General features: G+C 40.1%; 1 protein-coding gene across 1 annotated transcript in view; it reads left to right on the top strand.

The window, feature by feature from the left end:
- The window catches only part of THSD7B (thrombospondin type 1 domain containing 7B), a 597,991-nt gene that overhangs the window by 144,932 nt on the left and 426,627 nt on the right, over positions 1–26,432 (top strand). The window lies entirely within an intron of this gene.

Here is a 26,432-nt window from a genome sequence, read left to right as displayed (position 1 = left end):
GTGCTCAGGACACTATGGACAGCCAAAATGACAAACAAATGGGTTCTAGAACAATTCAAGTCTGCAATCACTCTGGAAGCCAAGATGATAAAGTTGAGGTGGCCATGCTTTGGTCATGTTATGGGAAGGAATGATTCATTGGAGAAAAAAAAACAGTAATGCTGGGAAAGGTTGAGGTATATAGAAAGAGAGGAAGACCGCATGCTAGATGGATGGACTCAATTAAGGAGCTCACAGGCATGAATTTACAGGACCTAAGCAGAGTAGTAGAAAATAGAAAGTCTTGGAGATGTCTCATCCACAGGGTCACCATGACTTGAGATCGGCTTGAGGACAGTTAACAACAACTACTACTACCGGTACTACTACAAAATACTAGGTTTACTTAGTCTCCATGTATCGAAGGAAGTAGACCAAGTCTACTAAAGCTTATTGTAACTCGGCTAAGTACCAAAGGTGCTACAAGATCCCTTTACATACTGATGTTCCAGACTTACATAGCTGTGTTTCTGAATGGTTGCCTCATGTATTACTGGAGCTATGTAAGAAGAAAACATGAAGAGCAACTCTGTGTCACTGCTTATAAGAGTGTGTTGGCTCTTTCTCTTGTGTCTGCTGGCTAAGTGCACTGGACCTGCAAAGAGAACACAATTGTCAGATGCCTTATTTCCTGTATTGCTATGTATTTTATATGTATTATCTTACTAGACAGGCCCCTTCCCCACCACCACTCCCTTCTCCTTTTGTGTCGTGTCTTTTTAGATTGTAAGCCTGAGGGCAGGGAACCGTCCAATTAAAAAGATTGTATGTACAGCGCTGTGTAAATTTACAGCACTTTATAAATAAAGAATAATAATAATAATAAATAATAATTGTTCAGAAACAGAACAGCATGGCAACTATCTGGTCAAGAAGGTCACTTTATTATTTTAGTGCCCCCCGCCCCCCTTCAAGTTGTCATTCAAAAAATAAGAACTATAGTGTGCTTACATTTCTCAAAAATAGCTGAAGCATTATGAAGTAGACATCATCCTTTATATATAGATAAGAAATGTATTTTCTAGGAAAGCTAAAGCAGAATGCACGAAAAAGTGACTCTTATGAATTATAGTTTCCAAAATCGCCCAGTGGGTGGCTTGGGTATTTGGGAAGGTGTACTCCAAAACTTTTCCATGCTGTGTCAGAGAACAGTATTGATATTTTTCACAGCTGGATCTCAAGCTTGTGTGTGAATGATGAAAATTCTTTCTTTTCCACCTGGGTTTTATGACCCTTAACTTATTGAATTTATTCTTGTATTTCTGCTGTAAGTTTTTGCTGTACATTTTAAAGAAGTGGATTTGATTTGATTATTCCTAGATGATTGATGTTTATTATTATTTTTTCATTATCTTATTGTACAAGATTTTTTTTAAAAAAAAAGTTTAGCAGAAAAAATAGCATAAAAAAATAGAAATAGCATAGAAAAAAAAATATCTGCTTATTTCTAAAGACTTTATCATGTGAGGCCATTCCCCCACTACAATAGCATTGTTTGTAAAAATGCTATTCAATTGGTATTGATTTCTTTCCTTGCACAACTTCAGAACCATTCTAGGATTACAGTATCCATTTGCACTAAAAACATGTGATCAACTCCAAAATATTATCCCCACTTCTTTTTCCTAGTTTGGCACATAAACAGAGATGCATTCGCACATACAGATGCCACACCCACCCACCCCAATATAAATGAAGTCAGTGTTACCTTCTTTTTTTTCCTTTGTGGAGGGACTCCCAGTCTAAACTACTCACTGGCTGATGAAAATGGGCTGCTAGTGCTATCTGCCTGTTCTGTCCTCATGTAGTTGTTTCTGAAAGAAAACACAACAAGAAAGAGCAGTGGTGTCCTCACCTCTGGTGTCACTCAGTGCAGAGGGCCTACTGGTGGCAGTGGCAGCCAAAAGGGCATGTTGGGCCCTCTCCTTTGCAGCGGCCTCATAAGGATGCCTCCACTGCCATGGTGAAGCCCTGTGTCATAGTGAGAGGATGGTCCAACCAGGTGTTACCCCTCTTCTGTGGTGTCATCCAGTGTGGAATGCACCCCTGTACATCCCTGGTGTCACCACTGAGAAAGAGGCAGAGTGCAATACTTTATTAAACTATAAGACTCCCCGACTCTCACTTATCCTCTTACATTTTCACACAATGACAGTCTGTGTATGTGAATGAGAGAGTGTGAGAAAATGGGGGCACAATTAGCACACTGTACCAATTATAGTATTGTAGCAATAGAAAGGGGCTGGAAAAGGAGGCTAGGTGTAGTAGGGCTTCTTCATCTCCTTCTCCCCTGATCACTATGTTTCCCTACCGAAAGCATGCCCATTGACTACCCAAAATTGACGCTCTGTCACATAGTAATGGGAAAGAAGGTTATTAATGGATTTTTTTCTGTTAATAAAAAGAAGTGCTTTTAAAGCAGTCACCCATGGGAGACCAATGGAAGAGGGATGATGTCATATGATATGTGCCAAGCAAAGGTGCTATTACCCTGTTGCAATTGACGAGTTACCTGCCACATGTGACAAGACTCTGAGAATTCTGGGATGCAATAATCTACTTTTCAGTACTCATAACTCTCTGTGCTCTTCATAATTTATTTCCTGATTTTAGGCCCTTAATTTAGTTCATTTGACACTTGTGACTTTTCTATGGTCTTTTGGCTATATTCCTCCTTGGAGCCTGAATGCTAATGGAATTGGAAAGACTTTTTTGCCTCATAGGATTTTATCACGCAAGGAAAATCAGGGGTTTAAACAGCGGAAATCACGTGAAAATCATGCAGTCGCGATTAACATTTTCACATCAGGTCATGATTAAAGTGCTATTATCCAGGCAATAAACAGCAACAAATCATTCATGGGGAAATCCTGTGATGATTTGTTGCTGTTTATTGCCTGTTTGTTCCTGGGATAATGACTCCTGAGATTCTATGGAATTTATCACACAGGGAAAATCAGGGATTTAAACAGCAAAAATCACATGAAAATTGAGCAGTCGTGATTAACATTTTCATGTTGGCCAACCGAAATGCACAATATACTTGTTGCAACCTTTTGAAGCTCCACTGGCGTCTTCATCGCCATATGTGTTTGGCTCTGCCTACTGTTTTAGCTAACTGTTTTAAATATCTATGTTTAATGTTTTTAGGTATTTTAATTCTAATTGTTTAATTGCTTTTTAAGGGGCGGGGAATATTCGGTATGTACTGTTTTCATTTTAACTTGTATGCAGCTTTGATTGTCACAATGTGTGTGAAAATGTTAATCACAATTGCTCGATTTTCATGTGATTTTTGCTGTTTAAACCCCTGATTTTCCCTGTGTGATAAATTCCATAGAATCTCAGGGCACTATTTAATTGTGAATGAAGTCTGTTTTGTCCCATAGAAGTGAATAGTTCATTTGGTGAGAAAATGAATGGAAAAAGCTGAACTTTAGTAGCAACTGTGGGTTATGCGTTACAGCATCTCCTTTGACCTATATGTATATATGCACATGCTTGTTCATTTTTTATCCCACAGAGGTGTACAATGATCAACCTCGTCATTGAACTAGCATGCCAAGATCAAGCATTTGTGCCATAAAGACAGAGATTTAAAACTCCAGTTTATACACTGTCTGTTCTGACTTCCTTCCTGTGCCATTCTTACTGTGATTGAAGAGCTGAAAATACAAAAGCATGAAAGTACTAACCCTCCCCCAAGTTAAATGTGGTTATGGTTAGATACTTCTGCCAGTGGGTGCTTTTTGCTGAATTTGACTGCTACTAGCTTGAGTGTATAGCTTTCTATCTAAATTCTGGCTTTAGAATCAGTACTAGAAAAACTGTTTAATCTTTTATTTTTTATTTTTTTATTTTTTTTGCCATGATCTAAGTTTACCTTCTTCTACACCACTTTTCCCAGGATCTGGAGATTATTAAAAAATAAATCACAGTTTATTTTCTAAGTATATAATGGAGTTAGCCATTTTAGTTATAATTACAAGTTCAGGGCAGGACTGGGCGACACGTGGGCCTGAGACAGCATTTGTCCATTGGCACTGAAGTTTGATAGCACAGTAAATCAGAATCACCTGGACCATAATATTTCCTATTTCTGTCCAAGTTTGTGAAAGCTGGACAGTGAAGAATGCTTGGAATAGGCATTCCAAATATCTCATCATATTCTCGTATTATATCATTCTGGGGGATGGCTTCCGAGGAATAACTGCAAACATTGGTATTTTTAGGGCCGAAACAAATGACCCTAAAGAGGCAGCTTGACACCACCCCTTTGATCGCCAGATCGGGCCTGCAGCAACCACATGCCACAGCCCCAATCCAGCTTTTTCTGGCACATAAAGAAGCAGCAACATTTGTGCTGGAAAAACACTGCCTTTTCTGCTGCTGCCATGGCTTTTTGGTGCTCCTGCGGCATGCAGTGTCTAAACGCTGTGCCACCGGAGTGCTGAAAAGCTGCCCACTGTGGGCAATACCACCTGAACTCAGGTTATTTTGTCACCTTTGTCCCAGTTCTAGACTATAGCCACATCTCTGACATTTTCTGCCCAGAGTACACTCTACGCTGGCAGACCTTTCCTGATGACCTTTGAGTCTTGAATCTCTTTGGTAGTGGGGAATCGAAGTGCCACCATTGCAAGGACTGTTGTTTGGTCTCTGAATCATAGTGATGTGACCATGTTTCATTAACGGTAACAAGTTGTTCCAAAAAATTATCATGACCAGAAACAAAATCAAGTAGTAATGATAATTTTTTGGAACAACTTGTCACTGTTGATGAAACATGGTCACATCACTATGATTCATTTGGCACCCACTTGGCTTACATCTTCTGCATAGCCAACTGCTCATCATTTATCAGCCCAAATGTTTATAAAATCTATGGTGTCTCAACAATTCTTTTAGCTGAGATGTGCCGATCCTCTAAAACCAGGTCATGAAGTGCTCAATAATTTCAAGGGCGGACCCTTTTGAAGGCCTCCCAGACCTTGCTGCATCTTGGGTCTCAAAATCTCCATGCTGATGCTTGGCACAGCACCTCCTCACAGTTGAGTGTGACAGAAACTTGTCACTCAGTTTTTACATCCTATACTTATATATTTCCTTTGGGGTTTTCTTCTGCAAGAACAGGAACTTTCTGACAGCCTGGAGTTCAGCATTTAAAAATTCCAAACTTTTCTATCAATGATATGAAATCAAAAATTAGAACTACGATCCTGTGAATTGGCAGTTTACAATATACAATTATGCTCTTTCAAGCTACAGTAATTAAATTGTGCTAAGATTTTAGGAAGTAGGTCAGCATTCTGCTGTATTATTTGCTTTTGTTTTTAGGTTTTTGGTGGGCTTTTCACAATATTCTTTGAATATCCCCCCCACTTGTAATCATGTTACATTTCTTGATGCTAAAACTCTTCAAGATACTATATTTGATATGGGTACTGCTGACCTGTCCCCACAAACTGTCCCTTGAAGTTTTATGACATGAGAAAAGAAGATAGAAATGGAGCTAGAGAACAGCGATTTTCTCTGTGCTGTACCACATGATTCTGTAGCTCTTCAGTTCTTTTCCTGTGGTAGATGATTGTAAAAGCATGCCATTTGTTGAATGGGTTTTTACAGCAAAATATGTGTTTTTAAAACTGTCTCCCATGGGAAGAAAATTGAAGCACTATGATGTCATGTGCTAAGGCACAGAGAAAGGCCCTACTGTCCAGCTCTGTTTCCATTTTCTTTTCTTGTGTGATAAGACTCTTAGAAGGTTACCGCACCGGGGATAAAACATTCCCCGATGCGTTACAATGGGCACGAGCGAAACAATTCCCAGAAATGACGCCCTCTGGAACCCAATGGGAACCCGATGGGAACGCGATGGGAAAGCGTGGCGGCGGCGGCTGTGTTCCCTGTGCAGTAAACTAGCGTTCTGGGCCCCATCGGGTTCCCATCACGCTCCGTGCACGGCCCCGCTCATGCCCGTTGTAACGCAGTGGGGAACGTTTTATCCCCAGTGCAGTAACCTTCTTAGTTAGAAACAAGCAAAGATTTTTTTTTAAAAAAACTCTCACTGCCTCCTATTTGAGCAGACTCAAATACAAGTTCACTCTATTCAATTCTGTTCCTTTTGGAAAATATAAAATGCAGTTTTTGAATTTCAGTTCATGATTGCAATCCACTGCATTCTTATTTGATTCTTCTTGTAAGCATTTGGTCTCAAGTGTTTGAAGGGTTCAGGTTAAAGATAGGTCATGAAAAATAATTTTCTTTACTGAAAAGCTCTTACTGAAAGAAGAAGTGTATAGCATCTGTGATTCTGGGTAGTGTTGAGCAGAATGGCTTGGCTTCAGAGTTGCCCTTCTGAGAACAGAAGGACTCCATTCATTAATAGAAGGCTAAATATGCTAAAGGCACCAGATCCCATTTAGTATTGGAAGCTAAGCAGTGTAAGGTCTGGTTAGTACCTGGATGGGAGAATGGTAATAAATACCAGGTGCTGTAGGCTGTATTTCAGGAAGGAACTGGAAAAAACACTTCTTAGTATTCCTGGCCTAAGAAAATCCTATGAAATGTGTGGCATCGTCATATGTCAATGGGCTTGAAGATGAATTCAGTGGTGGTTGTGGTGGGAGGAAGTGATTTATGCCAGTTTTCTCTTTTCTACTAAGGCCTGTTACAGACAGGTGGGAAGCGGCATGCCGGCTGAAACTAGGGTTTGGGAGTGCGTAGCAAGTGTTTATTAACTTTTCTGAGGAATCTCCACCTCCTCTTATACTCACTTCTTTATTTGGTCTGCTTCAGGATCTCAGAGCAGTCTGATGTGATGAAGATGATCCAGATATAATTCAGAGCCCCAGTAGACATTGCAAATTATATTAATGCCCTTATGCGTGCCTGGCTATACCAGCTTGTACTGCCTACTTTAAGGATCCCAAAGAAGGGAGGAGTAACAACCAAACCAAAGCTCATTGTCTGACTGATATATCCATTACAAATGTGCTGCAAGATGCTTGTACTGCTGCATTGTTATAGACCTTGGTGAGTGTCATTCTGCCCATCTTCTAAGAGTTTTCTGGATCTCATTGGCTTTACTGACAAAAAAAAAAAAAAAAAGGATAAGAGTTTACTAATTAGCAATGGTTTTAGTGACTAATCCTTCCTAAGATGGCCATGTATTTATATTGTCCTTGAGAACAGGACATTTCTAGAGCATCAGGCAAATCAGAAGAGGACTTTAGCTGGGTTTAGGGAATTTAATATTCACGGTGTTACAAATTGTTTCCTCAAATCTACCATTTCTTTTAGATTATGCCTTGGCCATGCATATCAAAAGAAGCCTAGAAATGAGACAAAGTTTATTATCTCCCACTGCCGACAACATAGTGTTGTTGTTGTGACTTCAAGCCGTTTCCAACTTATGGTGACTCTAAGGTGAACCTATCATTGGGATTCCTAGGGCTGACAGAGACACACTGAAAAAATATAGTAGGAAACACATTCCGCATCAGGTTTCTTCTTAGCCTCCTAACTTGCTGAGATTTAGACAATTTGCCTAGATTTGTTCTTCTATTTTTCCAGTAGAGATGGATGGCTACCCTATGGATTTGATCTTGGGGAACTCTGGACAATGTAATGATGGTCAGCACCTCTTAAGCATTAAAAGCACAGTAAGAAATATGTGAATGTAACTGCAGTTTGCTTCTATGAGCTTTTGTTACAAAGATGTTCTGTTTCCCCCATCATGCACATGCCATGCTGAAGTGGTGGTGTGTACAATGAGGAAGTAGCTTTGTTTTGTCCAATGTATATATGATGACTTGGGTGATTTTTCCCATGAGGGTGTTAGTTCCCCATCAGAAAATCTCATTCTATGTTGAGATGGTACAATACGTCACTGGCACTTCCATTTGTGAGGTCTTAAAAAGTTTTCAGTAGGGCAAAATGATTAATGGATTAATTGAGCTGCTTAAAAAGTTATGCCTCAGGTAACAGATTAATTGGGCCAGAATTCTCTGTCTCTCACTCCCATGCAAAGCTTTAGGTCTTCTGTTGTTTGCAGTTGAAACCTTGCAGCTTGCTTGCTCTTTTTCTCTTTCAGTGGCTTCATGCCTTTATTAGCTTCACTGCAAATGGCAAGAGACAACATATTGGCACACATTGCTTCGTGAGTCACCTGTAGCAGAGACTAGCTCTAAATGTGCAATTTCTGAATTCTTTTTGCTGTTTTAGCAAGTAAACAGTGTTGTTGTTGTTTTGCCCTAAATAGTTGGATTTAAAGAATGTCTGCAATCTGGTGGCCTGCATCTCTTGGAGTAAACCTACTCTGCTGTTTTTGTGAGAAAACAGGTGTGTGTGTGTGTGTGTGTGTGTGTGTGTGTGTATTCTTTTAGCCCTTGAAGATTTCTGTGGGATTCTAATTGTGTTGCATAGTCTGAAAACAAAGTGTAGGTGTGTGCTGGGGGGAGTCTTTTTGACTTTAGCTCAGTGAATCTTCATTATGTGGAACTTCCCCTTGTGACCTGGCATTTTCAGAGCCAAGCAAACTAAAGGCTTATTTCAGTAAGATCTATTAGGCGGAAGAGTCTTTTCCCAAAGGAGATGGCAAAATCTTTGATATTTGATGTATTTAAAAGCACACTTGGGGACTGCTAGAAAAACTTTGCTACAGCAGGGAACAATTTAGTCTGTCAAAGCCATGGACCTAAGGGATGATTAGGAAGATAGGAGGCTGCCATGCACACTCAAATTTTTCGCTTAGTATTGCTGGTACAAGGGGTTGGGAACCTCAGGCCTCAGAGCCAAATCCAGGCCTCCTTGGAGTCTCACTGCAGAATTAAAACAGTTTGATACATCTTTAACTGCCATGGCCAGTGCTATAGTGCCATGGTATTTGTAATTTGTTGTGGCAGCAGAGCTCTCTGCCAGAGAAGCTAAATATCTCACAAAACTACAAATCCCAGAATTCCATAATATTGAGCTATGACAATTAAAGTGATGTCAAATTGCATTAATTCTTCAGTTTAGAGGAATCCTCAGTCCATCCCATTAGGCTTCCCTAGATGCTCCTTTCCCCTTCCTCACAACACTTCTTTTTCTAAGTATTATTCCCATTTTGAGAAGACTATTGGTTTTAGGGATTCATACATTTTGGGACTGACATGTTTAAAAAAAAAACCAATTTGCTCAAAAGCATTTTCTTGTTCAGAACAATCTCCCACATTTTTGATACAAAATATTACTGAACAACTTTTTTGGGGGGTGGGAATCCTGAAGAAATCTTGTGATGCTTGGCCATATTTAAAATAGAACTTCTGATTGAATTTAATGTGTGTGTGTTTTTTAACATTTTTATTGACCATAGGATCCCCATTTCAGGAATGTCCCAGACCTTGAGATTACTGGCCCCAAATCTTAGACCTAGAGAGAAGCCCTAGTAATGCCATTAACTGTTACTATGACATTATCCAAAAGGGGGATTGGGGAGCACATGCAAAAACCATGCTCCAGTTTTTCCACCCCCTTCTTGAACACCGTTAATATCCTTTCCTCATACTGTGGCATGGGCTTTCCTCTACAAGAGCTGCCTTCCTCAAATGAGGATGGTAATAAGGACTCTGGCTGTAAAGATACTCATGCGATAATAAACCTGCTAATTAAGATGATCATGATATTCTCATAGTTCTTGTCACTGTAAGTTTTTGTCTGTTCTCTTTGCCTAAAATCTCTGTTTCAGTGGCCAGTATTATACATTAAGAACTCTATTAAGTGCTTAGGCAATAATACTGTGATGTCTGCATAATTGGGCTATCATAAATTTAATAAATTATAAAGAGCCCATTTTCTGAAGATATAACGCACAAATTATATGAGATATTTTCCCTCCTCCATGCTGAACATTTAGAAAGATTGTTTGTTTTTTAAAAAAACCCTTCTTAATCCTTTCCTTGTCATTAAAAAACAATATATTTGGTTTGCGTTACTGTATATTATAATTTGATTATTGAATTTGGGATTGTTTAATTTTTACTTTAAATTCTATGGGTAGTGTTTTACAAATGTGGAGTATTTCTCTCCCCCCCCCCCCCCCCCCACTATTACTGAGTCCTCAAAACTTGGTATCAAGAATTTACACAATGGGCTGATTGGAATTAAAAAAACAAATCATCTCAGAATGATCATAATTGCTGAATCCTTTCATTATTAATGTGAATGAGTTGCATTCACATTAATGCAGGAAGATGAAAAAACTCTCATAGCTTGCTCTCTAACAACAATTGATAAGAAGCTTGTTATCTCTGATACTGATGGTAATATACAGACATCATAACTAGGTTCCATTGACGGCTTTATCCCCCCTGGAGTTCTCTAATGCCATTTAAAAAGATGTCCAATTTGGTGGCCATCTCTATATCTTGTGTTAGCAAACTTTATGGTCAAGGTGTGCAGTCAATCAATACCTTCTTCTAGATGTTCTATCAGAATATATTTTCTTCTAGGTGTTCCATCAGAATATACAACTTTCTGCCCAAATATCCTGAGGTCTATCCACACCATACAATTATAGCAAAATATTCTACCAACTGCCAGGGCAATATCCTGTGGAATGTAATTTAGTTAGAGATGACCAAGTATTCTAGTTACTTAAATAATAAGTATTCTAAATGCCCCCCCCCCCCAACAATGGCCAGTCACAGTATAACATGACAGTTAAAGTGGAATATAGTGCTATAGTTGTGTTGTGTGAATTGGCCATTGGAAGGAAACAAAGTGGTGAAAGGCCATTGGAAAGTCTCATCTCATGAAGTAACTGTCTTTGTGATCCAGTTCCTCATCCCCCTGCATTAAAAAGAAAATTACTCTTCTGCAGTTTATCACTTTCTGCATAAACCAGCTTCTATTTTTTTTAAAAAAATTTGGTATATTCAATAAATTTCAATGACTAATATTTTAAAAAAAGTTTTTTTTAAGCACAGAAATAAAACATTTGCAAAATTAAACACTCTGCAGCTCTGGATAATGGCACTTAACTTATCACCATTGTGCATATTCAGTTGATATAAGTGTCAGAAGAGATGTCGAAGTAAAATAAGAATAGGAGGACTACCGAACACTTAAAGCATAACTGTTTATTTGAGCAGTTATGGAAGTGTTCTAATGGTGATATTCAGGTCATCATTAGAACCGATGCTAGTGTGTGAGCCTGTGGGAAGTTACCATTGCCTACGCCTTCTTTCTTTCTTTTCTTTCTTTCTTTCTTTCTTTTGTATGAGCCTTCAGGGAGTTGGCATTATCTCTGTGTTTTTTAAAATGTCCATTTTTATTAAATATTACATCTTTAACCTAGAATATTAATTGTTTCCTTCAATTTCAGCCTAAACAAACTGAGTAATTTAATTTTTGGATTGAGTAACTTCTCCCATGTGTACACAGAGCTTGTGTGTCCTGGCTGCTTCATACGTTTCAAACGAAGTCAAGAATGCAATTACTGGGCATGAGTTTCCAATCCATGCACTTTGTGTCTCCTGTAAAAACAGTCTGAGGCCTGCCAATGCCAAATGCTTCTGGCATGTTTAGTGTCCTCTGCTCATTTTTAAATTCTCAAAACGATTTTGAGATGACTGGCATTCTCTCTGAGTTTTGTCAACTGAGCTTAATCCTTGCCTGTGCAATTTTCGTTTTCTTTTCTTTTTGAAAAAATGGTTAATACAATTGATGTTATTCTTTCATTATATCACTATCTAATGTACTTCTATGTTTTCTCATCTAGTTTATTTGTAGTCTTCCTATTCTGCTAGAAGTGTTTTATTTTATTGTTCTGTAGTGAGAAACACTTGGGGGGGGGGGATAAAAGGAGAGAATGTTGATTTTTAAATTCAATTAATTTTGGGGCCATGTGTCCAGGCAAAGTATTGATGGCATTCGAGATTAAAAATGAATTTACAAAGAATACAGATAATGCTGTTTTCTCTTTTGTTTTATTCCAGTGCCAGGAATCAAACAAAGGGTTTTATAAACTCAGACAAGTTTTGAAAATATTACAACAGTGTAAATTACTAAAGATACAGAAATGATTTTTTTAAAGGAGGAGATTCATCATGGTATTTCTTTTAATTTGAAATCCTGCTGTACTATAAATGCAATAACCATCAAAATGAAAAATGCAACAGATTGATAATACCATTGAGTTTTAATTAAACTACTGAATTGAAAATGGCCCAGATGGATTACTGGATAATGGAGTTACATCCCTGTTATGAAAAATGCTGGGCTGCCAGTTATAGCATCTTATAAATAAATGTTGTGCCAAAATAACATAATTTTTAGAAGATTGTCCAAAAATTAATCATTTAAGTCTGTAAAACAGATGGTTTCTCTGTTTTATTTGATTTGGCTTCATGGCACTGATCTCCTTAAATCAGTAGGGTTCCTTCCTCCTCACTCTCTAGATCTTTACCCATTTAAACAGACTAGTTGAGAAACTCCTGTTTACAGTAGTAAAACCTTCAAAATATTTCAAATATGAAAGTTTTTTTTTTAGGGCAAGTGTGTCTTAATTGGTACTACTGTACTTCTAGAGCTCATATTAAACAATTAAAAGTATAATCCTTAGCATCTCAATGCAGTATGACTTGCTCGCAAGTAAACATGTACAGAAACTGAAGCCCTAATATCTTATGATGGTAGCAATAAAGAAAAGCACAAAATTTTAATCAGTAATGCAGAACTTGCTGTTTTTTCTAGGTACATGGGCTTACTGAAAAGTCCTTTTCTTCCATTTTATTTTCACGTTCCAAGTATGGAGAATTCACTAGATAGGTCTTTATATTATACTTGCAATGTATAGATTAAGGTCCAAAACACACTGCACAAATAATCCATTTTGAGACCATTTTAACTGCCCTGGCTTAGTGCTAGAGAATTCTGGGAATTGTAGTTTTGTGAGACATTTAGCCTCTGTTAGAGAGCTCTGGGGCCACCATAAATTACAATTCCCAGGATTCTCCAGCCTTGAGCCAGGGCAGTTAAACCAGTCTCAATATGGATTATTTATGCAGTGTGTTTTGGACCTAATTTAGGTGGGACTGGGAGAGATTTCCAAAGGCCAATCAGTCTTTTTCCATCTTGAGTCTTGCTTAAGTCAGAATTTGTCTTAAATTTCGCAAGGTCCTTACTACATAGTAGAACATTTTCTTTTTTATATAGTATGGAAAATAGTGTTTTGTGTTCCTTGTTTCTCCCAGGTTTCTGTGCATTTTCCAACTCCATGTTCCATGGCAGATCACATGGTTCTGACTGATGACAGCACTACCCATTCTCCACAGCATGCATTTTCAGTGAAAATGGACTACTCTGATATGCTTAACCAGAGGGTTAAGGCACCCTTCCAGAGGGTCCAGACTGGGTGTGTATTAGCCAGCACTCTCTATACCAGTGTTGGGCTGACCCTTCAGATGTTGCTGGATAGTAACTCCCAGCATTTCTCACCTTTGGCTCTGGTGGCAAGTGGCTGTGGTGGTGAGGGCTGAAGGAAGATACAGTCCAGCAATATCTGGAGGGCTGCACTGTGCCCACTCTGATATAAACGAAAGTAGGGATGAAGAATGAGTCTTATTTTGGATGTAGAGACTGAATTCTCTTATTGACATTGTATGTATGCAGCTCCTGTTGGAATGTCCTTATTAGCCAAGCTGATGTCTCACTTGAAAACAAGGACAGGATAGATGTAGATCCATTTGTATTATGAAAATATGTCTTCCTAATTATTCAGCAAAGAAGGGTGGAAATGGATAGCCTTCCAGAGGTTGTTGGCCAGGAACACCAAGCTTTTCTTACCTCTGGTGACAGAATCATAGAACCACTGAATCATAAGGTTGGAAGAGGCCTCAGGGGCCACGAGGTCCAAATCCCCGACTAGATCTTCTGGGTCTCTCGATTCAACAGCAGCTGGAGAGCTGCATGATTCTCACCCCACCATCTTTATATAGACCCATAATTTTTCCACAAACCAGGACTCAGGCTGTCTTACAAATTTAAGCAAATATGCCATTGTTTAAAAATGCAAAAGATCAGCATTAAAATAGAATTAAACTCTTAACAGCACTACAAACAATGCAAAACATGCCATTAAAATATGAGAAAGCATGTAAGAAAAGGACACAATTAAAGCAATGCAGCACACTCTTAAAAGCCCTTCCTTTAAGGACCTTAACTCCTCAAAAGCCTTTTGGAATAAAAGCTTTGTGTGACTATGGAAGGACAGTCTCTTTCACATGCCTCCACTAGCTGTGACTGTAAAAACGGTGCAATAAAAAGCGCTTCTCCTGAGGAGCTGAAGCACTAGGCAGCCTCCTATGGGGAGATACGCTCTGTCAGATAGTTGGAGCTAATCTTCATAGGGCTTTATATGTTATACCCAATACTTTGAATTGTATCCAGAAAAGGACTTGTAGCCAGTGTTGTGTGTTACACAGTTTCAGTGAATTCAGTGAGAATTAATTCTGACTAGATATTAATAGGATTGCATGGCAAATGCATTTAAAACAAGTGGCACTGTGAAGTCTTCAAAGCCAAATGCTTAGTGTATTTAAAGGTTGCCATTCTAAACCAGAGATAGGTCCCTGCTGTCCTAAAGAAATACAGCTCTTATATAGGAATGTAAAAATACTCACAGATTTTCTCTTTGTCAGTAAGAAAGTGTGTCTCAATGGACTCAGACACCCTATAGAGAAAATGCTCAGTAGCTGCAAGATTTTTTTTTTCTTCAGAGTTTCAGACCAAAAAAATCATTTGTGTAAAAGAAAATCATCTCTGTATGGAAATTATTTTTACACAAAACTACCCCCACCCCCAAGAACCACTGTGGTGTAGTGGTTTGAGTGTTGGAATATAACTTCAGGTGACCAGGACTGAAATCAGCCATGGAAACCCACTGGGTGACCATGAACAAGTCATATCCTTTCAGCCTCTGAGGAATGCAATAACATACCCCCTCTGAATAAATCTTGCCAAGAAAACTCTGTCATAGGTTTGCCTTAGGGACACCAGAAGTCAGAAATTGTTTGAAGGTATAGAATGACACAGGTTTTTGTTTTTTCACAGATCAGTTTTTTTACAATCCTTAAAAGTCTGTGGAAATGTGCAAACAAACAAAACAAAAACAAACAAAAAACAACAAAAAACCCAAAACAACAAACTCAGACACCCTCAGTGAGGAGAAATTTTTGAAGTTATTCCATCTTGTATGCAGAAAAGAAATAAACCAAGAGTTACATCTGATCATTGGGCATACAGTATTGATTAAGACTTCTGAGAACTGTAGTATGTTAAACAAGAGTTCAGTTTAACAGGTATGATCCACACTGTATTATCATTTGATTGCAACCTGACCCCATTCCTTCCTCAACTATTGCTATGAAGTGACATTCTAAAGCTTCTGTTTCTAGCTCAGTTATTGTATAGCATGCCACCTGCATCTTCAACTGTGGTAAATCTTTAACATCATTTGTTCAATCAAATTAGTATTATAATTCAGGCTTTGATATTGACTTATGCCAGGTAAACCATACTTAGATTTAACCAGTTTGCTGAATCTAGATAACATGATAAGATCTGGTTAATCTAAAATGGCAATGAAAGCTTCAAAACTATTTGTGGTCAAACTAGAACAGCTGCCTGAGACTTGCTAGAACCTGGTCCCATCATGCTAAATCAGTGATTCACAGCCTTGGGCCCTGAAGTGTTCATGGATTATAGATTTCATTATCCCTGTCAATTGCAGAGAGATAACAGTTATAGTGTTTCTAATCTCATGTTCAACCAATATTTCTCAACCCTGGCTTCACAGGTGTTGATCTGTGAAGCTAGATTTGAGAAATATTAGTTTAACAGGAGGAGACTAGAGCATAGTGAGCATCAGATGCCTGTTCTCAAATGCACTCCAGTATTTTGTTACTGTTTGGTTTACCATGCCCAAACACAGCCAGTCTGAAATGAAGAAAATGTTTTTGAATACTTTGAGAAGTTAGCATCTATGATGAAGAACATGTTTTTCATTAAACTCTAATGAAATCTGCTGCAGCTCAAATATGATTTCTGTGACACTACTATCACTAACCACCTTAAACTGGTGATTTGCAGATTTTTTTAGGCTACCACCCTCTTTCCTCTTGCGTGACAATCCTACCCCCATGTGTATTTCTTGATATTAAGACTACTATACTACTGCACATTCAAAATAATTAATCTCCCTTTGCCGCCTGGTCACCCTGAGAGCAGCAACTGAGTAGATCGCTGAGCAGTGACTCAGAAGCCTCTTGCCCATTCTGACCTTGTGGCAGAGGCGTCACTAAGGGGTATGAGAGATGCAGACCACACCGGGTGACACTATAAGTTGGTTGACATCAAGACCATCAACCTAGCAATGCCACTGTTACTCCCTAAATGTCTGCCTTTTGGAAGAAATGGGCGGTAACATTAATGTACTGTGTAAGACACAAGGAGCTCAGCAGAAAAGAAGATGTGGCCAGATAATGGGGCAAATGAGGCATCTATTTTCTCCACCCAATGAGCTTCAAACATGACATCCTGCTGCTTCAGGAATAAAGAGGAGGAAGAATCCCTGGATTCCTCCTTCATCTCACTCCTCAAACTGGAGACTGCTGTCTAACAACAACCCTCTGCTTCACGAGTTAGCAGGAGGAAGAATCCCTGGATTCCCCCTCCACCCCACTCATGAAGCTGGAATCTCTTGTGTGAATGGGAGATGGGAGTCTCCAGCTTCAGGAGTTAAGAAGACAAATATGTTATGTCACAACTATTGCCATTACATTCAGTGGTATGCACAGTTATTATGGTGTAACCTGAGTACAGAAAACATTACTATATGGTCTGGAACAGCATGAGGTCAGTGGATGATGATACCATGATTTATCACATCAGGTGACATCAGCCTCTTGGTTGCTGCTCCGCCAGCTGTTCAGTTGCTGCTCCCAAGATGACTCTCATGGTGCAAAAGGAGAAGCCTCTCCCTGATGGGGAAGCTCAATCCTTCTTTGTTGGGGCAGACATGGGCTCAGCCAGTGTGAGTGTAGATGGTTTACAGAGGCCACATGCTCTGGACTGGAGACTGGCATGGATAGGGAAAGGGAGAGATTTTAACTACTGGAGCTGCTCCAAGGCAAAGGACTCCTTCCAAGAACTGACACCAAGTACTCCTCCCAATCCTGCCCCACAGATGTGCCTTCCTCACACATCTACATTTGTCCATCCACCCAAACATTGTTTCTTCTGCTACCTTTTCTCTCGGCCTGTCCAGCGGAAGAAAACAGAAAGAGCAATGCAACCCCAGCCTGCCAGTCCAGTCCGGGCAAAACTCACAAAGCTTCAGCAAGGTCCTAAATTGCTACCACTTCTCCCCTACTGCCACTAGAACTAATTTCGCAACCACTACTAGAATCACACATTCATAAAATCATGCAGTTGGAAGAGACCACAAGAGGCATGCAGTCCAACCCCTGCCACTCACAATCAAAGCACTCCTGACAGGTGGTCATCCAGCCTCTGTTTAAAGACCTGCAGAGAAGGAGACTCCACCACTCTCTAAGGGAGTGTGCACCACTATCAAACTGCTCTTACTGTAAGCAAGTTCCTCCTAATGGTGAGGTGGCATCTCTTTTCCTGTTGCTTCCATCCATTGTTCCATGTCCTATTCTCTGGAGCAGCAGAAAACAAGCTTGCTCCATCCTCAATATGACACTCCCATCAAATAGTTAAATAGGGCTATCATTTCACCTCTTAACTATCTCTTCTCCAGCCTAAATATACCCAGCTCCCTAAGTCTCTCCTCATATAGTATGGTTTCCAGACCCCTCAGCATTTTGTTCGCCTTCCTCTGGACAAGCTCCAGTTTCTCAACATCCTTTTTGAATTGTGGTGACCAGAGAACTCAGCGCAGTATTCCAGGTGATGCCTGACCAAAGCAGAACAGAGTGGAACTATTACTTCTTTTGATCTAGACACTATACCTCTATTGATGCAGTCTAGAGTCACATTGTCCTTTTTAGCTGCCGCATCACCCTGTTGACTCATGTTCAACTTGTGGTCTACTTGGACTGCTAGTTCCCTTTCATGCATAGTCTCATCCTATATTTATGCATTTCATTTTTTCTGCCTCTAGTCTCTACAAGTGATAGATGTGGCTAAGGGAGTGAGCTCATGTGGGGAGATGAAGAGTTGAAGACACCATCACACAAAGCAATCAGCGAGGCTGTGCAGTGGTTTTCAAGGACCCTGAAAAGAGGTTTCATGCAACTCTCATTTCCACCATGGTTCTAAAGGCCCCTGGTTCCCCTTGTCTTTCTTGTGCACCAGTACTTTGTCTGAAAGCTCCCCTGTTGTCTCCATTCCCCCTCACCACTTCCTGGATGTTTCCACTTCCCTGGGGGGGTATATCACCCACTTTGGAAATCTAAAACTATAGCCTTATAGAATGTGTTGTCCTGGAAAATGGCATGTTTAGATTGCTGACACACTGAAAAGAAATAATTTGTATACATTGTGGCAGCTCATCCATTATGAAAATTGGAAATAAATCAGATGATGAAGGTGAAACATAAGAAACTTGCAAACAGAACAGCTACATGATTATTATCTGAAATACTTCTAGCAAGACCACCCAATTTCATTTCCTCCTGAAGGGAAAGGTATGCATGTGAGTGGATGGGGACTGGATGTCTACAACTTTCCACCAGGGACGTAGCCAAGGGGGGGGGGTTCTTGGGGTCCGGACCCCCCTTCCATTAGAAAAATGAATGGTACGTGCTGCTGCGTTGCCGCACCCAAGCCCCATTATAATGGTGGCTCTTAGTCTGCCCCCCCCTTCCCAAAATCCTGGCTACATCCCTGTTTCCACCAATGCTTACTGTTTTATAATCTAGTCCTTCTGTTGGATGAGCGGACCTGCAAAAAATGGGATGATCTGAGTATAATGAGGACAAAGAGGAAGTGAAATGAAAAATAGTTGTAGTATGATTCTTTTATAGGCCCACCAATTTTAGTTTATTATTAATAACTTTATTAAAATATAAAGATAGAAATTGGAAGACGGTGGTAAATGGTGAACTTCACACACACACACACACAAAACCCCAAACCAATGACAATTGCACATCGCATAAGCTTTTAAGTAAGGATGCCTAGCACTATGGGACCTATTTTCCCTGTTGCCCTATAAAGGCTGTATATGTTATTTCTATCAAATGAATACCTATAAAATGTTTAAATTAAAAAGTCCTTATGCAGGCAATGGGATCAATAGGCATCTGTTTGTCACAACTTCCCTATGCTGGTTTCTCTCATTGATTTTTGATCCAAGGAAGTGATTCCACAAGGTAAATATGTAAAGTATTTAATTACCTGTTTTTGTATTCTCAAGTCTCTGCAAGGTCATCATTCTTCCTCACCCCGCTGTATCCCTACTACAACTGTGTGTGGTCAGCTATGCCAAAAGGGTCTCTACAGACCAGCATAAAATGTCGACATTGGGGTGGAGTGGGGGCATGGTAACTGCACATCCCGACTCCACCCTGATGTTGATGTCATGCTGCCCAACCGACCAGACTGTGCGTGACATCATGCTATTTTTTTGGTGCAGCGTTTAGATGCGCTGCACCAAAGAAATGCTGAAAAGTCGCTGCTATAGCAGCAAGAGTGGCTTTTTGCCACTTTAAAAAGGAGTGGCATTTTGCAGTTTCTTTTTTTCTCGGCAAAGTGCCATATCAGGGCCATGGTTTGCAGTTGCCACGGCCCCAATCCGGCTCTGAAAGGGGCCACAGGACTCTGCTCTTTTGGGGCTGTTTGTACACACATGCACACACACAGACAGACACTGTCCAGTGCATCTTTTAAGCAGTGTTAAATCAAAATGGTATTGACTGCATAGTTGGTTCAAAATACATCCCTCCATCACATTCAGTTATATATGGCTTTTATGTTGCAAATTAAATGTGCAACTAAACTCTTTACATATGTAACTACTTCCCATTTTCTCTAGTTGTAGTTCCCCCCCCCCAATCAAATTTATTTATTAACTGAACACTGTTTCATTTTGGGATTCCTGTTTGTTGAGGAATATGGAAAATAAAACAAAACAAAATGAGAGAGACTGCAACTGTATCCATTTTCTCTTGTAAAATTAACTCTCAAAACCCTCTCTAGCATAAAAAGAAGAAGAAGAAATGAAACCAACTGTTCAGATGAGGCCTCTGGCACTGCTGGAGCACAATTTATGCTGTAAGGTGGGGGGAGGGAGGAGAGGAGAGATACATGTTGGTAAATACTGCCAGCAGCTGCCAAGCACCAACCTTGCCACATAGGTTGGCTCTCATAGGTGTTGCATCTCATAGTTTTACTGCCTCCATGCATCACGTGAAGACACAATTTATTAGAAAAGACAATATTACTAGGAAAGATAGAGGCTAGCAGAAAGAAAGATGGATAGAGACAATCAAGAACGTCACGGACCTAAGCAGAACAGTGGAAGATAGGAGGCTGTGGAGATGTCTCATTCACAGGGTCACCTTGAGTCAGGGTCAACCTGACTGCAGTTAACAAAAACAACAACAAACACACTCCAGGCAGACATTCACTGGTGGATGGCAAGAAAGGAATGCCAGGTCAGGTCAAGCTGCATGTGCACACTGCACCAACACTGAGAATATGAGAAAGAGCAAAAGCTACCTGAGAAAGTGCCCACCTCCTTCCTTTCCAGCTGAGGCACCAGCAGGGAGGGATGTCGAAGCTATAAATTGAGACATATGATACAAGGATCACCCCATTGAGTGCAGAGCACATGCTTGTGCTCCCATCACCCCTTCTTCCCAGCCAGTTATGTTCCACATCTTCCACCAGGAAATCAACATGAACTCAGGCAGAATTAGCGCCGCTCAGTGATATCAATGGTCACAATATCCCTGCTATGGGAGGGAAAAACAGAGGTGTTTGAGATGCCTGGGCAGCTATACCTCTCACCCCAGATAGAGGGTTGGACTTTGAACCCTCTTCCTAATCACCTTTATGTCTGAGTAGGGGCCATGCTTAGTGTCACTTTTGGAAGCCATTGATGTCCCAGGACTTTGCACAGTTTCTCCAGAATTCAGCAAAACTGGGAAACAAAATATGTCTGTGTCTGTGAAACAGATGGGAATCAGTTTTCTCTGTGCTCATATTGGAGGGCACTTTGTAATGCTAAGACTGGGAAATTAAATTTATGCTTAAAAATAAACAAGCAAAGGCTGATAATTTAGGAATTTAAATTTGCTAGTGCATGATGACATGTAATCTTGTCTTTTTACATTATGCAATTGGAACAAAATTCATTATATTAATAAAATTAGTTCAGTAAGCTCCTTAAATTATCACAGGAAGCCTCCAAGAAACCATATTTGCAATGAGTACATTTGAGAAAGATTTTCATTAAATCATGTGGCAAGTGACAAAAAACTACTTTTAAAAATTGGCGATCAAGAGTTGTTATCTAGCTGATCGTAAATTAATTAACTTTTATTTTTATACCACAGTGCATATTCTTATGGAATTCTTTTATAACCACATTATTCTTGGCTCAGATAATACAAGAGCTATAAAAATTCATTGAATGAGGCACACATTATCAAAACTTTATTTAGGTATGGAGTTAATGGATTTTTTTTTTAGAATAATGGGATAAGCTCTCACTGCTAGTACAGATCAGATTTGGTGTTTATGTTGTTTTATGCTTAAACATGGATGACTTTACATCTTTATCCCTGCATAAACAAATTATTCCCATTCTATTTGGAAAAGTGCAAATACCTGTTTATGCAGCAAAGCGTAACAAGCTATTTTGTTACTTTATTCCAGAGACTTCATGACTTGATGACTCTCTTATGACATCAAGGCTGCTAGAAATTACTCTCCCCTCATTATATAACACAGTTAAGGGCTGTTTCACACAGTATATAGCAACAAATCTGGGTCTTCAATCTATTTATTTGTTTACTTCATTTATATGCTAGCATTCTCCTGGGATGGGATCCAGATTTATAGCAGGATGCCTGTCTGGACAGTCTGTATCTATGAGTATCAAATATGCTAAGGATGTAGTCCCATACTCAGATGCTGATGTGTGTGCCAGCCACATCCTATGGTTGCCTTGGATTCAGAGCCAGTCTGAATGGAGAGAGATGTCTTATTGTGTCAATCCCGATTTCACCCAACTTCTCATTTCTTAATATCCAATGTAATCTACACAAGATTATTTTTTTTTAAAAAAATCTAATGGAAATGTCCACATACAGTATATTCATGCATATTTCTTTTTTAATAACCAATTTTTGCATGCATTTTAAAACATACATTTCTTTGTGCTTATAGTAGGCATGTGTTTCTTAATAATAAGGAATTTTGTGTCCATTTCCTTCCAAAATATAAACTTCACTGTACCTATTATGTGTGTGTTTATGTGGACTGCATTACAAATGTTGTGTTCTGATTAATGTTTCAGTCTAGGAAGTGTGAATCCCAAGAAGCACAGTTTTTCCTCCTTAGTTTTTAAAAAACCGAATATTTGGAATATTCTTTTCCTTTTCCTTTTAAAAAAACTCCCTCAATTTGACATTTTATCACTGACTAGCTTTTTCCATTAGAGTTTTTCTGTAAATTCCATAGTCTGTTCCAAAACTAGGAATTTTAATAATGAGTCATCAAAATTAATATAATCAATCAATCATGTTCATATTCCTAGCTGTAGTAATGACTTAATTCTCCAATTTTTAATGTTTATCACTATTGATTAATTTTCAAACCCAACATTCAAAGCTCTGTAAAGATTTACAGTAAACAATATAAACTATCCGGAATGTTTGACATGATAGATTTGGGGCCAAAGGCTAACAAATAACTGCACTATATTTTTTTCTGTTTCTTTTCCACAATGTTTGGTTTTAAAAATTATTGATCATCCTGTGCCTTTACTGGTTTAAGAATAATCAATAAAAGCTACATTTTAGAAGAAGAAATTGGCACACCACCTATGAGTATCCCTTTGAAATTCACGGGATCACCATAAATCAACAGGCAACTTGTAGACACACACACACACACACACACATCCTGGTGACTGCTCATTTGCTTCAAATAACTTAAGTTCAACTTGAATTCCTTCCAGGAATGGGCAACTGTGACTCTTCAGATGTTTTGGAGCAATAACTCCCAGGGCTGCTGGGAGTTGTAGGCAAAAACATTTGGAGGTGCCACAGTTGTTGCCATCATTTCTACTCAAACTCATAATTTCATGGCATTGTAATAACAAAGATGGATTTTACAGAGGCTCACCATATTAGCAGGCTACCCACCTACGGACTGGAGATCCTGTTGATTGTCCCACCCTATATTAGCCAGTGTCAGTGTGCACAGGCTCACTGACATGGTTGTGTACATGTCATTGCCCATTACCTATTATGGGGTTGAGCTCCCACGTTTTTCCCCCATCCAAGGGGTGGATGGTGGTGGAACCAAATCCTCATGGATGGGAAGGGTCTCCTGTACATTATAAAAATGTGCTGTCTGCCTTCCAGCTGTTTGATAACTCTCTTGTTTGTGTAGACCCAGGAATTCTGCTAAAACAGTTGCTTAGATCTCAGACGTCCCACTCTCTCAGATGTCCCACCAGATCCCCAGGGATTGAGGTTAGGTCTCTTTCCAGTCATGCTCCTGGGTGTTTCTGCTACCGGGTTCCCTCACAGTATGGCAGGAGGAAGGCATGGGAAGAGTTTCCCCTGTGTATCTAGTATTCACGCAGGTACACAGACCTGCTTGATGTTCCCATCATACAGGCATTCCTCATTCACACCCTATTGTTTTCTTGGATTATCCAAGAGCCACATTTAAGAAGCTTTCCAATGACTGTCAGAAACCACTTTGGTCACGCAATGGTCATTCCATGCTCTAGCCTTCAAGGGATCTGCATAACCTGATTGCCCATAGGCTGTTACATTGAGCTGGAAAGTCAGACATTATTTGAATGTACAGCTAGGACACCTTTTGTACATCAGGAAGATAAAAAGTGCAGTAGGTGGTAGATTTTTGTTCCAATGGCAATGTGACCTTTAACAGGAAAAAAGCATTGGCATCACTAGGGTTGGTGTCACCCAGTGTGGTAACTCATGGTGTCACCCCCATGGACCTCTTCCCATGCCAGACTATACAGAACCTCTATTAATGTTTTTTGTACTAATGTTACTTGCAAATCATAATTCCAGCACATCACTGCATGTAATGGCAATATTAGTGAGATAGCTTCCACATTGGGCCTATCTTTCCAGAGCTGTTTAGTCTGGTATTTTCCATATACCCAATAGTCCCTGCCCCAGCATGCTGGAGGTTCCCCTTCCTCTTCCTGGAAGACTCCTTTGGAAAGGGGATCCAAGGAATGTCTCCCAGCTGCTGTGCTGCTCTCCCTATCATAAAGAAAGCTCCATAGCAGTGGCTGGCCCAGGGGGTCCACATGGTGTCCTGCTCCAGGTATTGGACTAGATTTTTGGAAACCTGGGTTAGAATCTCACCTCATCCATGGAACCCCCTTGGGTGGGTACATGGCACTGCTGTTGGTTGCTGCTGTGGCAAATGTTGGAGGTGGTGAGGAGCTATAGGAGGCATCCAGAAGGAAAAAGATGCTCTATGTGGTTGGGGAGGTTGAACTGATGGATCATGCAGATGGTCTGATGGCAGCCTGGGCAGAGACTGGCAAATGGGAGGGGGTAGGAGAGATAGGCCAGTGGAAAGGCAGGTGGGTGGGCAGGTCAGAGCAGTAACCAGCTTTGGGTTCCAGTGGAGATGCAGGCAGAGCATCACTTGGCTGGCTGCCTAATTGGAAGCTGGGCAAGATCTGGCAAGCTTCTTAATCCCTTCTCCTCCTCTGTCTGGGTCATACCCTTTGCCTGAAGGCACTATCAAAGGGAGGGCTGATGGTGAGGGGTGTTGCCAGAGGCCATACCCAGGATGTGGCAGCAGCAGTGGCAATGTTGATTCCTCCATCTCCACTCTGTCCCTCTACTACTCTTCTAATGGTTGGTCTTGTGCCTGACATGCAGTGCATCTGAGCATGTGCAGCGTGCCCATAGTAGCAACAAGTAATGAGGAATGGGACTCCTTGTCAAGGTGCCTCAGGGGGTGAGGGTGGGACACCAGCAGGAATGGCTAATGTTGTATCCCCTTGGGTGTCCAACTGGACATGGGGACAGTGGGATATGGATGTGGGGTTCCCACTCACTAAGTCAGGGTGCATGAAGTGGCTTAAGCCAAGCAGGGGTCTCCTAACAGTGCAAAAAATTGGACAACAGAGGATTAATTAGGACAGTCCCTGCCAAATCAAGACAGTTGGAGGCCATGAGAGCCACATTTAAGAACCTTTCCAGTGTTTGTCACAAGGCACAGCTTTCTCCCTCCTAGTTAGTTATTGGTCTGGTCTTTAAGGGGTTGGATGGGCATGACTGCTTATAGGAAGCTAGGAAGCCAGGCATTTATTGCACAGGTGTATAGAGCAAGAAAATAAACAATGCAGGAGGAAGTATGTTTTTGAGCAGTTGACAATATAAGCTTTAATCAAGAAGGGTATTTCATAAAACAGATAGGAAAAAGGCAGGAAAAAAGAAAATTAAAATGAATACTGCTACATTTCCTTTTTCATAACTGTATATAATTAATACATTACTGGGACCACCTATCAGACTGCTCTGTCCCTGATCAAACCTGGATAACAAAAGACTGTGGTCAAGATGGAAAAAGTGATTAATGAGGAAGAACACATAAGCTAGTAGAGGCTGCAGCAGTTTGCTTTTGCCTGAAGCTACAGGGGAGGACATGATTCTTCTTCTCTGATCCCTCCTTGCTGATTTTATTGAGTGCAAACTACTTTTGCATTTTGACCTCAGTTTTCAACAACTGAATTAAGTCAGGATAAAGGGAGAAAGTGTGAGAAAGTGGGAGTATTGTATGTAAAGGCATTTGAAAAAGTGGGATTATAGAGGATTAATCAAAACTGTCCCTGTCAGATTGGAACTGTTGAAGGGTATGCTGTAGCAGTAATGTGGCTATGGTTGCATTTATTTATTTACCTATCATCTTTGGTATCAAGTCACAGGGTGAAGGTGTTGATCTTTCCCTCCTCTCTGAATCAGAACACCCTTTATTATAGCAACACATCTGGTCAGGCCATACAAAGCAATGCCATTAGCCTTTGTGAAAACTAAATTTTCCAGGAACTTTGTAGTTGAGGAAAACATTTTGAAGGTCTCAGAGTGTATATAGTGGGTGCTTGGTATTTGCTGGGGTTTGGTTTCAGTATGCCATGTGGATACCAA

This window comes from Sceloporus occidentalis, unplaced genomic scaffold (genome assembly GCF_023333645.1).
Source record: "Sceloporus occidentalis isolate IW3139 unplaced genomic scaffold, rSceOcc1.0.p SCAF_4, whole genome shotgun sequence".
Taxonomy (NCBI): domain Eukaryota; kingdom Metazoa; phylum Chordata; class Lepidosauria; order Squamata; family Phrynosomatidae; genus Sceloporus; species Sceloporus occidentalis.
Note: the sequence above shows the minus strand (reverse complement) of the source record. Positions and strands in the feature narration are given on the sequence as shown.